Source organism: Halyomorpha halys, unplaced genomic scaffold (assembly GCF_000696795.3).
Source record: "Halyomorpha halys isolate HHAL.00 unplaced genomic scaffold, Hhal_1.1 Scaffold2384.1, whole genome shotgun sequence".
Classification (NCBI taxonomy): Eukaryota; Metazoa; Arthropoda; class Insecta; order Hemiptera; family Pentatomidae; genus Halyomorpha; species Halyomorpha halys.
This window is the reverse complement of record NW_027113450.1, coordinates 105,739-119,393: the sequence shown is the minus strand read 5'-3', so window position 1 is coordinate 119,393 and position 13,655 is coordinate 105,739. Positions and strand designations below refer to the sequence as shown.

Genomic DNA, 13,655 nt, shown 5'->3' with positions numbered 1-13,655 from the left:
TATATATATTTAAATAGTGCTAAACATATTTTTTTTATATAACAATGGAACAGCTTACAGATACATATTATAGTACAAGAGCCGAGAAGAAAAAAACGCAGTTATCTCACCCTAATTTTTGATTACTTTAATGAAAACTACGTATAATTAATAGTCAAAATTGATGAATCTGCCAAGTATAGATAGGGGGGATAAAAAATGGCGGCTGTTTCAAAGCGATAAAAAAAACTATTTTTTCATTCGGAGCTCTATATCTTAAAAAGTAGGAACAACACAAGAAAACCTAAGAGAACCTCATTTAACGAAGAGTAAATTTGCTAAAATATGAGCCCTAATAGAGTTATTTACGTGAAATAGTTTTCGAGATATAGCTTTTTGAGAAGCAACATTTCATAAAGATGTTATAAGGGACGTACTGAAAGTAATGGTAATAGTTTTCATGAAATTTGCTAATATAAATTGATTTATAGTTGTTCGGAAAAATTTTGATTTGCCAGATTTATATTCATATGTGAATATCATAAAAACTACTACTCCTACGAAGATAAGTGTCATAAACTACTTTATAGTAAGTAAAATTTCCTTTATTTTGAGTGTTGGCAGACATATATCTCTAGATCCATAAGACGCACATATGTCTGTTAATTTTTAGTTGTTCGAATAAAATGTTGGATTATTGAAAAAATATATCTCTAGATCCATAAGACGCACATATTTTTTTCAATAATCCAACATTTTATACGAACAACTAAAAATTAACAATTTGTAAGTTTATTTTGTCAAATATCATAAAAACTACTAGTCCTAAAGAGATAAACATTATTAACTATTTTATAGTAAATTTAACTTTGTAAGTAAGCTTTAATTTGAGCGTAAGCAGATATCTGTACGTCAAATGGTTTCTGAAATGAAGTTTTTCATAAATCAAGCTTATTGTCCAAACAACTATAAATCAATTTATTTTAGCATATATCATAAAAACTACTATTCCTACGACGATAAACGTCGATAACTACTTCATAGCCCATTACACTAGCTTTAATTTGAGTGCTAATATACATCTGTACGTCACATAGTTCCTGAGATATAGATTTCTCAAAATAAATTAACTAACTACTAATCTTTCAGTAGATTTTTAAGAAATTTTGCTTTTTAAAAAACTGTATCTCGAGAACTATCGGACGTAATATATCTCTTAATAATAATAATAATAATAATAATAATAATATAGCTCTTTTAGGGCTAATATTTCAGCAAATTTATTCTTCTTTAAATAATGTGCTCTTAGGTTTTCTAGTGTTGTTGGTAGTTTTTAAGATATTGATCACCGAATGAAAAATTAGTGTTTTTTAAGGTTTTGAAACAGCCGCCATTTTTTATTCCCCCTACCTATACTTGGCAGACTCATCAATTTTGAATATTAATTATACATAGTTTTCATTAAAGTAATCAAAAATTGGGGTGGGATAACTGCTTTTTTTCTCCTCTTGGGATCTTGTACTATATCTTCCAACAATCTATTTTATTTCTTCTTTTCTTTCATTTGGATATAATTTTCTTTTATCATACATATTTTTAAATAATTCTCTGATGTAGCATCAATCATACATAATACATCGATATTGTCAAACTCCAGAAACATAACAGTAAGTTTATTAATGTATTAGTAATTTTTAATGTATGAATAAATAAATCTAAGAATTAAATGGCACACGTTATACATACATAGTTTTGTTGTATTTATTAGCCAGACGATTTAGTTAACAGATCACGTAGAAAGAAGTGGTCAAAGAAAGTTACAGAATCACATAAAGAGGAGAAGCGAATAGCTGACACTTCCTTGAGGAAAAAATCGAGCAAGAATTTTAAAAATAAATGCTATTGATCAACTTATATTAATATACAACTTCCTTTGAGACCCCTTGCAACCGTTTTTAATAAAATATCGCTGTCATAATGACTTCCATCTAACACTGCTCGGTCCAAAAATATATATTTTACATAACGCCCCATGTCATATACTAACAAACTTCAAAGGCATCACATTTATATTAATCGCTCTCGCCAAGAAAAAAAGTAGATTGAGACATTTTCCCAGGCGAGGATACTGGTGCGACTGGTAGGCATCAGTTCTTAGCCGAGGACTTGATGAGGAAACCATTAAAGAAACATCTTTGTTCCCTGCTCAGAACAGTAACCAAAGCCATATTTATAAATAGTCCGTCTTTATAATCCTTTATTGTCATATAATAAATAATACATAATTTATGTATACATTTATGTATTTTCTTTAGTTCTTCGTAGTTAACTTTCATAATGCATCTATCATTTTCATAGAACACCTATATTCTTATTATTTTAATTAATAAATCAACTTGAATAGCTTACATATAAATTGGACGGGTCACCACCCGGTTTGCATACCAGTTGTTTATTTTATTTTATTTATAAAAAGTTTTGAGAATTTATAAATGAAACATGGTTGGTTCAGTAATGGTCAACTTTCAAGCTCTATAATTTCCAATGAGAAGAGATATTAACAATTAAGAAGACAAAATTTAAATCGGTTATATAATAGCAAAATAAAAATTACACAGATAGTACGGAATAGATAATCGAAAAAAAAAAAACTAAAAAAGAAAATCGTTCGAAAATTCAATTTTATGTAACAATCTTTTACCATAATTAGAGTATCATTGGCAGGCCAAAGATGTGCCAAGTCCTACAGGTATTCGCTGTAGGTCCTTGCAGGGACTGAAACTCCACACTATAACGTATTCGCTACTAAGGTGCAGAGGCAGCTAGTCTTACACTGTCGGGTCTGACGAAAGGACAAAGGTTATAGGAAGGAGGAAACATTCAGAGAAGGCAGAGTGAAATAATAATACATACTTCGGTTAGTAAAATTTTAATTAGTCTAACGGACTTAAAAAGTCCATCGAGATATATATGCTAAGTTTAAGAAATTAGCTTTTAGTGATTCTATTGTAGTCTTTATTGATTCAAAGAATACATTTCAAAATTTTACACTACCTGACGTGGTAATAACAATTAAAATATTTATAAGAAATAGTACATATATCAATATACGTTTTTCCACAGTTCACATCATAACTGCTAGGTCGCGTCATGTCTGCACATTGTGGTTCGCGCGGTTGTTAATAGTTATAGACCAGGCCATATAAAAATTAAAAAACGCGCTAATAGTGATTTGCAAATGAACGCCTTCCATGCATTAACAATATATATTTGATCCATATAAACGTAATATTGTCCCATGTATCTTGTTAAACATTCAATTGCACATATATACACAGATCAACAACGAGACAATGCATCCGGTTATTAATTCCGGAAAGAGACAAAATTGGAATCCATCGTTTATCAGCGATATTCGGTAGAACATTGTAAATTGTTGGTTTCGTAATTGGCACAGTTATCCAGTCCCAGAGCCGGATCAATTGAACCCCAGAAATAATATCTTCCGGCAATCCGTTTTTACAATATACATGAACCATTTTTCCAAGATCACATTTTAATTGTTTGGATTCAATCTAAAATACTTCGATCTAATCATCGCATAAAATTGCTTAAGGTATATTAAGTGATCTTGACAAGCATCAACATATTTGTATACCTTCATACAAGCGTTTATAGCTTGTCTTAAAGTTGATTTTTATTTTTCACATTAATTATTCAGATAATTCGTACGTATTAATAATATTAATAAAACCCATTCCCACAACTCCACCGGCAGACTTCGTTATCTTAATTCAAAAACATTTACTTACATCAATAGTGGAAATAGTATAAAAAAAAAAAAAAATAAATGTCTAATCACGCAGAGAGTGTGTTTTGTTGCACACAAATACCTGTTTACAAATTCACCGTAATTGATTCTCCCATCAAACAGTATTTGTAAGCCCTAGACCTTGCAGAAGTTGTTTTGGCATTTGGAAAAAGTGAATTTTTATTGGTTATTATTATGTTGTTTTAAACAATCCAACAAAAAATATTTCGGCCATGTCTATACTAACCAAAGTTAGAGTCAAATTGAGGTTTTTCAAAAGTAGGTTTGTTTCATGAAATATTGTTTTCTACACATTTCTTCAGCCATTTCCAATTTAATACTGGAAAAAATTGTTTTTTTACATTTTTGATAGGCCATAAAAAATGAGCTTAATTGACCTTTGTGATGAAACTAATTTCTCATAAAAATGTAATTATTGGAGTAACTTTCGCATTTGTTTGATTGAGGTGTTGAGACGTATGAAGTCAGGGGCCTTCTTGGAAGGTGTAACCAAAATAAGGTGAGAAAAATGATCTAATTAACTACTATGAATTAGAATAACATTTTACTAATAAGGAAAAAATAATTTTAATTATGGAAAATTTAAGATTTATATTTTGGACCACTTTTGTAAGAGAGCATATACTCCATCAGTAAATTTTAAAGGTTGGAGAAATTCATCAATTCATATTCTATTTAAAAGCTTCTGAATGATGAATAAAAGTTTTCACGTAGAGTAGAAAATCGCGGCCTGCCACTGATTTTTAAAAGGCTTTTTAAATTTCTGGAAACTTAGAAGGGCTAAGAAGTTGGGCTGCGGCAGTAACAGGGCAAACCTTTTATTGGCTTTGAGGGCAGTTCTCTTTTGCAGCGACATCTTTTTAAAATTCACCTCAATAGCTTTAGTGCTCAGTTAGTTATTATGCGAATAAATTAACCCATAATTTTTCCACAGTATTTTACTACAATAAATTTCTAGAGTTATTCCAAAAAAAAAGACAAAAAAAAATGATGATATGTTTGTTTTTTTTTTAAATATTCTATATTGCATATCCTATAATACTCACCTTCAATAATTTGCCCCTTAAGTTAAAACAATATAATTAATTAATGCAATAATCAATTTTTTAAAGATTAGATACTTGTCTTAAATAAATTTACAATAAAACGTTTTATTTTTAACTTAATAATATTTCAATATTCTTCTAGTAAATACATAAATAGAATTCAAAAATGTTTGGGTTGAAAATATTACAGCTAAGTTCTATATTCTCTTAATGAATAAGCAATAAAAATAAAAGGAATTATTCATTTCACTAGTATTTATTTATTAAAAATTATAACTATATTACGATACAATCTTGTGGAGAATCTATCTATAGAGAAAATTCTAATAAAATTTCTATAACAGTTCTTGAGGCTTTATCCAGATTATTAGGAATTAAAGAGGTTTTAATCACTATAATAAGGTTTTAATGTTTATCACGGAAGGATTGATATTTTATTTAGGTCTAATCAGCCGCATATGGAAAATTTATATCATTATAGATTTAATTTGTGACAAAGTAAGGAGTATTAAGGAAATTATGAAGGATGTTAGAATTGCAGGGATTAAACACGAGAGGAATTTGATAGTTTTAGTAAAGCCCCAAAGCTCAATTCCGTAATTATTTGGAGGTTAGTGTCGTTTTTCTAGTAAATGTTGTAATAGTCAGAAACGACGAGTAGTTTCGTGTCTTTTTAGTCTTGAATTAGGATTCCAAGTTGATCGTTTGTCCAGGTTTAGTCCTAGTGGGGTAGTTTAGGGATAAGTGGAACATTGTTAAAATATATTGAAAGACAAGTATTCATAGGTTTACATCAAAGGATAAATATTAATTAATGGGATTTATTGGAATTTATTTTAATCCTCCAGTTTTTACACAATTCTTCAAGAATTGTGATTGCAGGGTTTGGAAAACAATTGTTGGGTAATTATTCGCTAATAGCATACAAGTGTCTTCTATGTTACCTAAAATAACTATATTTACAATTGTAATCCGGCCATATTTATAAATTTATTATAATTATTAAAATAAATCATTACTGAGGGCATATTTTAAACATTACCAACAATTCCGGTAGGATGATTATTCTGGGCTCATAAAACTAGGCAAATATTTGAGGATTATGACCGGCAACACTAATACCGATTCGGACGGACTAGTACGGATTGGGCTAGGTTGAACATGATTGGGCCCAACCTTTTGATAAATATATGCATATATGTCCAAACTTTAAATGCTTATTAATTAGTTAGTTTCACCACGCATAAATTCAATTAATATGATATATGGACGATTAATACCTACTGATAATACCAGAAATAATAAAAATTTAAATTAAACACTCACAGTTCCAATAAAACGGAATAGATATTTGTATGCGTTAATACCAGGATTCGTTTTTCGAAACCTATTGCCTCAACTACGACTTCCATTTAGCTTAGGATGTCGGGTTCACAGGTAAAGAATGAGAAGTGGTGAAAGTATAGAACAATAAACTAAATTAGGTTCTCATAAAGATAAAAAGGGAGGAGGAAGAAGGATAAATACAGCAAATATTTCCTCATAGGCTTCATGTGGAAATGTGTTTGGCGTTATTTAGGTAGTAAAGATATTCATGCATACACAACCTGTCAAGAGATGAATCATTGCTACCCCAAAATATGCTCTTCGCTCTTTTTAGTTCATATTTACAATTGTAATCCGGCCATGTTTATAAATGTCTTCAGGCCATCTTTTTCTGGAATAAAGATATTTTCGAATTCCAAAGCTTTTTTTACGTCTAGCCAGCTTTCTTATAGGTTCCAAGAGTCCTAGGTTAATGTTCATTCCATTGTTTTGCAACTAAAACTTTTTTTTTTAATCAGATTTAAAGAGTAAAATATTATTTAATAAGTACTTCGGTTGTTTGTAATGAGATTTTCATTTTCTTCAAATGTGAGCCAAAAGTGAATTTTGCTTAGAAGACACCTCATAAGTAATGGACTGCTCCTGAAGGATTTAGTTATTGTATACAGTATATGATAGAACTGTGAATTTTTCCATGGCTGAACATTTTACCATGCAATTTTCGAAGTGAGTATTATGTGTATAAAGTGATTTTGAAAAATAACTTTTTTTTTTAATAGTTTTTATGATGGAATAATAATAATAATACAAGTAGCTACAACTAAGAACAATAACTTTTAGTTAAGCCTCCACTCATACCAAATATACAAAAATTAAACAATATCTAAATATGGTATCTATAAATAAAAATATAAATCGATATAATAGAAATTGTTAATTTCTATACAATATTAAGAAAATTAAATTTAAGAAAAATTAAAATAAATACATCTAATATCGTTTCGGAGTTCCCAATATTCTAATACAATTATTGTTTTCTAACCTCATGTTAGTATTTCATAACTATTTCTTAGTTATTCGCTAACACAACAATCTGCGATAGCAGGTAAAAGTTATAGTGACATAAATTTGTACAAACTAAAATATAGAGGTAAAATAAATAAATATTATAAACAGTTTACTTCAAAGCCTAATGATTCCCGCAACCAGTCTGTACATTGATGAAGGACTTACTAGTCAGAACATACTGCCTTAAACATAAACCAGTTCGTTTTATGTTCTGACGTAAATATATATATATATATGTTGTTTGTTTTATGGGTTTTGAGGACCAGTGAATAATACAACTTTGTTTTGGCGACGTTTCGCAAATTTATTGTTTGCATAGTCATGCCCTACAATGAAAAAAAAAAACCAGTTTTTTAGAACATTCACTTCTAATAATTGCCACCAAACTACAAGTACTTAGTGCAATCTCTGACTAATAAATATTATAATCGAAATATGGCTTAATAAAAACATTACTTACAATTGTTACTCAACTGCAGTTTGTTTTACATTATACTACCATCTTCAGGTTTAGGGAAGACTGAACTGAATAGGTTTTGAAATGAAGGTAAGGTTTGTTTAGGTTTTCCCACATGTAATGGTGGATTTTTTTTTTTTTATTCCTTAGCAGGTAGTCAGCCTGTTGTTTATATTTTGTCTGTTTCTATTTAATGTTGCTAATTGTGAGTTTATGTATTTATTAGGTTAGAATAACATGAATTTAAATTTTGCACATCTGATTTTTTATTGATGGCTTGGTTCTTATTTTTTCTATTGAGATCATTAGAATTAATTAGTTCTATAGGGTTAATTCATAGATCGGCCTTGATGATGAGCAGAATGGCCGAAATACTGGATATTTACCATAAATTAATAAAGAATGTTGTGGCCTAATGGATATTTTTATTACAATTGTCATTTTTTTAATTTAATTAAAAAAAGAATATTGCTTTTGTATGATTGTTACAGACGCACTACAACTATATTTAGTAGAACCACAGTAACAACCAATTAAATGAAATTTTTTGATAGAGTCTGGCACCCAGGACTTCTATACAAGATCCGTAAATTCCTACCCCCTACATATTATCTCATTATCCGTTTTTATCTCTCAGACAGGTTATTTCAAGTAAATCACAACAGCGCTTATTCATTCCTGTTTCCTCAGTCTGCTGGTGTACCTCAGGGTAGTATCCTTGGTCCTATCCTTTATACAGTTTTTACAGCTGACATCCCAACCCATCCTAACACTATTCTCACCACGTATGGCGATGACACATGCCTATTGTCAGTGAATAATGATCCTTCCATTGTATCCCAATCCCTCCAATCCCACATCACCACCCTTGAAGAATGGTGCCAAAACTGGAGGATTAAAATAAATTCCAATAAATCCCACCAAATCACATTTACTCTTCGTCGTAAACCTTCGTCTTCCCCCACAGTATCTTTTAATAGTACCCCACTTATTCCTGTTGAATAGATCCGTTACTTAGGACTAAATCTGGACAAACGACTGACATGGAATCCTCATACAAGACTGAAAAGACAGGAAACTGCCCGTCGATTCCTACATTACTATTACAACATTTACTAGACAAACGGTCCAAACTTCCAATCCATTACAAAAGACTGATCATGACTATTATAAGGCCAATCTGGACATACGTAATTGAGCTATGGGGCTCCACTAAACCATCTAATTCCTCTCGAATCCAATCCTTACAGTCCAAAATCCTTAATGCTCCTTACTTTGTCACAAATCAAATCATCCATCAGGACCTCAATGTCCCCTATGTTGCCGATTTGGCCAGAACCAGATCCCACTCCTTCCATAATAAACTTCCCATCCACCCAAACCAACTCGTTTCTAACCTGGCTTCTCCTTCACTACCTAATAATCCTCCTAGGCATCTGAAAAGAAGATGGCCTCGAGATCTTCTCCTTTAGAAATGTTTTTGGAGTTTTATCAATGGGTAGATTCTCCACATGTTTGTATCATTTCATAATATGACTTACAGAAAATTTACTTGATGTGTATATATGTATACAGTTGTAAATAAAATAAATAAATTATTAAAAAAAAAATGCAATTTAATATTGTTTTATTGATAAAAAGTGAATATCTCACTGTACATACAAATTGGAACAGTAATTATAAGAGAACCCACTAGCATCCCCATTTATTTTAATTTGCGGCAGAGAATCATTACTGCTGCAGCCACACCAATTCAGCACGACAAGTGCAGTCTGCATTCAAATTATAATTTGCAGATAAAAGGATGGAAGACTCGTTAGTGCTAACATTATGGCTATAGCGGTGACTATTATGTTGGCTCCGCGGGAGGCCATGAGGCTATCAAAGTCCCTATCGGAAATGAGTGGCGGGCGAGGGGATGAGAAAGCAGGGACCCAATTAGCTCGGGATGGAGGTCATGGGAGATTGTGGCTGGGTGCTCCTCTTATCGAGGGTGCGCCACGCTCTGCCAACAGCCCCGTCTCTGCAGCCAGATTAGGATGATAACTCCAGTCACTGCCAATCCCGGTCTCCGGATGCTAACTAAGATGAAAATCTCATGATATTAAAAAGGAGACGAATGACGTCATTAAAATATATGTCAGAATGTAATACTTGTTGTGTTTGTCATAATGGGCAAATTATGAATCCCTCGCAATTCAGGGTTTACCTTTAAGAAGGTCTGAGAAAAACTTGAAATATGTTGGTCCCGACATATCAAGTGATTAAGGGAAAAAACCATACGTAAGTTATATTTATTCAACAAACCAAAAAAATTAAGAAGAAAATTTCATTGAGGTGCCTGATAACAAAATCATACATTAATAATAGAACTATTATCGAAAATTAATAAAGTAATGATAATATTATAAAAGATAAATTACCATAACTTCAAAACATTATAAAAATTTTCAAAAGCTTAAAATATACAATATAATAAATAAACAAAATATCAATTTAGCCATTGCAAAAATAGAAAAAATAATACAAATAAGTGCTGTGAGTGGCTTCAAACTAGCTATGACGTCAGATAATGCAATTAATAGAGTTGATTAATATCAACTGAATATGAATGTGGGAGCCCGTGAGACAGTAATGGACATAAGTAATATGCTTGAAGAATTACAAAAGTAAGAGCCATTGATTCGTCTCATAGCGAAATGATTGCAAATTTCAGTATTTTTTATTTTTTAATTGCAACGTATTTTTTGGTGTCGGGCACATTTAATTCATACTGAGTGTATATTTTAAGTTGTATATAACGCACAAAAAAAGTAATTAATTATTATAATATTAACAAAAGAAAAGTTGTATTTTTTTATGAACGAACTATGTGTTCAGAATAAGTAAATGGAAGGAAAAACTTATATTAATGTAAGGGAAAATGGTACCCAACCTATCAGCATAACAATTATTTTTAATAAATTTGAATAGTTTGTTCCCGTTACCTTGCCATACTTTATAAACTACTTCATTTTTCTTATGAAGTTAAAATATAAAAAAATGACGGATGTATCAAAATGTTACAAAAAATTAATTTTTCATTTGGAGCCATATATCTTTAAAACTACCTACAACACTAAAATCCTTCTGGATTAATATTTAAAGAAGAGTAAATTTTCAAGAATATGAGCACTTAACTTGAAATTTACATTTAACTCGTTTAAACAGCAATATTTCATAAAACATGTGCTATAAACGTATATATGGCTAGTAGCGCTGAAATAACGTGGTCTGCGACATTTATCTTCGTAGAAATAGTAGTTGTCATGATATTTGCCAAAATAATATCCAAAATGATGATTTCCAATTTCTGGAGAAAAACAAAATTTGATTTACGAAAAACTATATCTCAAGAACAATATATATACAACTGTAAATCAATTTATTTTTTCAAATACCATGAAAACTACTACTAGGAAGATAATTGTCATAAACTACTTTATAGGACATTAAACTAGCTGTATTTTGAGTGCTGGCAGGTACCCTTACGTCTAATGGTCCCTGAAATATAGTTTTTCATAAATCAAAACTTTTACCTGAACAACTAGAAATCAACAGTTTGTTAATTTATTAAGGCAAATATAATAAAACCTACTAACTACCCCAACAAATAAAAACGTTATAAACTATTTTATATTGCATTCAACCTGCTTTAATTTGAGTATTGACAGATATTAGTGCGTCCAATGGTTCATGAGATATAAAAAATTAATTCCCTAACTACAGATTTTACTTCGTGAAATACTGCTTTTTAAAAAACTTTATAACGTAAACAACTTTATTATGCATGTGCTCATATTTTAGTAAATTTACTCTACTGTAAATGATACTATACGTAGCAGACTCGTAACTACACATAGTTTTTATTAAAGTGATCAAAGTTGGGATGAAATGATTTACGTTTTTTTTTCCACTGGGCTCTTGGCTTTCTTTATTCCATGATGCATTAAAACTAATTTCTATAACAAACATCACGTATACTATTTTTCAACTAATGGTTTGAATCTAGCGTCACACGTAATATAATCACACTGGTACATTAAAACATAGTATCACTGAGTTCAGTTGGTACAACTTCGGTTCGAATAATTATATTTTATACAGATCAAGCAATACATTTTAATTTTGATTAAAATGATATTTATAATATTTATGATAGAGAATATCTTATAAATAATACTGGCCAATCATGATAATATGAACTGAAATATACTGTAAAATTATTTATTGTTGGTACTTACTCTAATTCGACGCATGGCAGCTACTATTTCCACCCTGGTTGAGGGTTTAGGAACATCCAACGTCCCAATGTACTGTAAAAGAAAATAAACATTAATAACTCTAGTAATAGGAAATTTTAAAAAAAATCAATGACGAAAAATATTTATAAATAAGGCGTAATATGAGCAACCATTTTCGAATATAGTTGACGAGATCGGTGGATTGTATCTTGTCATACATACTACTGATATCGAATTACCAACAGTCGTGGCAGCAACTTGTACTTCAACCCAATCGTGAAACTAAAATATGAAACCAAAAAGAATGCAAACCTAACTATCGGTAAAAAATAAATTAAGTCTTGTTTCGCCTTGTGTGACCATTCCTGAATACTTTATTTAATCATTATTTTTTTAACCAAAACCAAATAAGTGAACATCAATAAACAATTTATTATATTTCAAGAGACAATAGTTATCTTGGCTACCTGCCATGACTAATGACTCTTACTGCTAGGAAACAATTTTTATTAAGTATATTTCATTTCAAAACTTTAAAAAAAATTGTCAAAACACTAAATGTTTTATATTGCAATACTTTAAAAAGCATATCCTATATTAACATATCGTACTCTCCAAGTATAGTAATGAACATTTCAAAATGCAATGAACAAATAGAACACATTCACAAATACTTTCAGTATTAATGACTTCATCAAAATAAAATTAAAAATGCAGAAATATATTGAAGCATGTACGATATTTACACATTTTATATCAGATAGTTTATTTGCCAATTTCGTTTCAATTTCTTATTTTGATTTATTATTTAGTTTTGAACATTTTATTTTATATTATCCTCATTGTTTTAGAATTTAAATATTGCTCATATTTTGTTTATACTTCTGTAAAAATAAATAAAATCTTATTCCCCAAACCTCGAAAGCTGTTTCGTCAGTTTTCAACATTTAATTTCAGCAACTAAACTATTATTTCAATCTAGCCTAATTACTGTTCTTCATATACTTATAAATAATCCTAAACTTTATGATTATTTGTATTATGCTACAGTTAAAACACCTTTTATTTAGAGTTACATATATAATAAATAATTCTTATTATTTTTATGGTTCTTTATCAGAGTATTACTATCATTTTCATAATGTGTGAAATCCTCGTTCGCAAAAAAAAACTATTTTTTATTATATAAACAAAATAATAATAAGAGAAAAAATTAATCATACTTAAAAATATAAAATTTTATATTTTATAGTAAAGATCAATTCATCCAGGACACCCTTTTCTCTTGAGACTGATATTTTAAGTTCAAAATTTTCGAAACCATTTACTTAAAATCTAAGAATAAGTATTATTTTCTTTTAATTATCGCACTGAACGGGTAATTTTGCGAGCGAATCCTACGTTTCCAATAATTACGTAATATCACTAATATTTTGAATGATATGGTTTAACCGAATTCTAAGGAAATTAGAGGTAATTTTAATTTCAAATTTATTAAATGTAGTACAGAGATTAAATTTATATAAACCTTAATTGGATTTGAAAAACAAGTCTAGCTAATGAATGTATAATTTACATTAAAAAAAAAGCCGGTCATTATATATTACTCATCCTTTTCATATATAATATTTGGTGTGATAAAATTTAAAGAAATTTATATTAAT

General features: G+C 29.7%; 1 long non-coding RNA gene across 1 annotated transcript in view; it reads right to left on the bottom strand.

The window, feature by feature from the left end:
• The window catches only part of LOC106691469 (uncharacterized), a 35,057-nt gene extending 22,990 nt beyond the window's left edge, over nt 1–12,067 (bottom strand). The window contains exon 1 of the long non-coding RNA XR_001344792.1: nt 11,992–12,067. This is a non-coding gene — a long non-coding RNA (uncharacterized lncRNA). The remainder of the gene's footprint in view (nt 1–11,991) is intronic.
• Nucleotides 12,068–13,655: the final 1,588 nt, after the last annotated feature.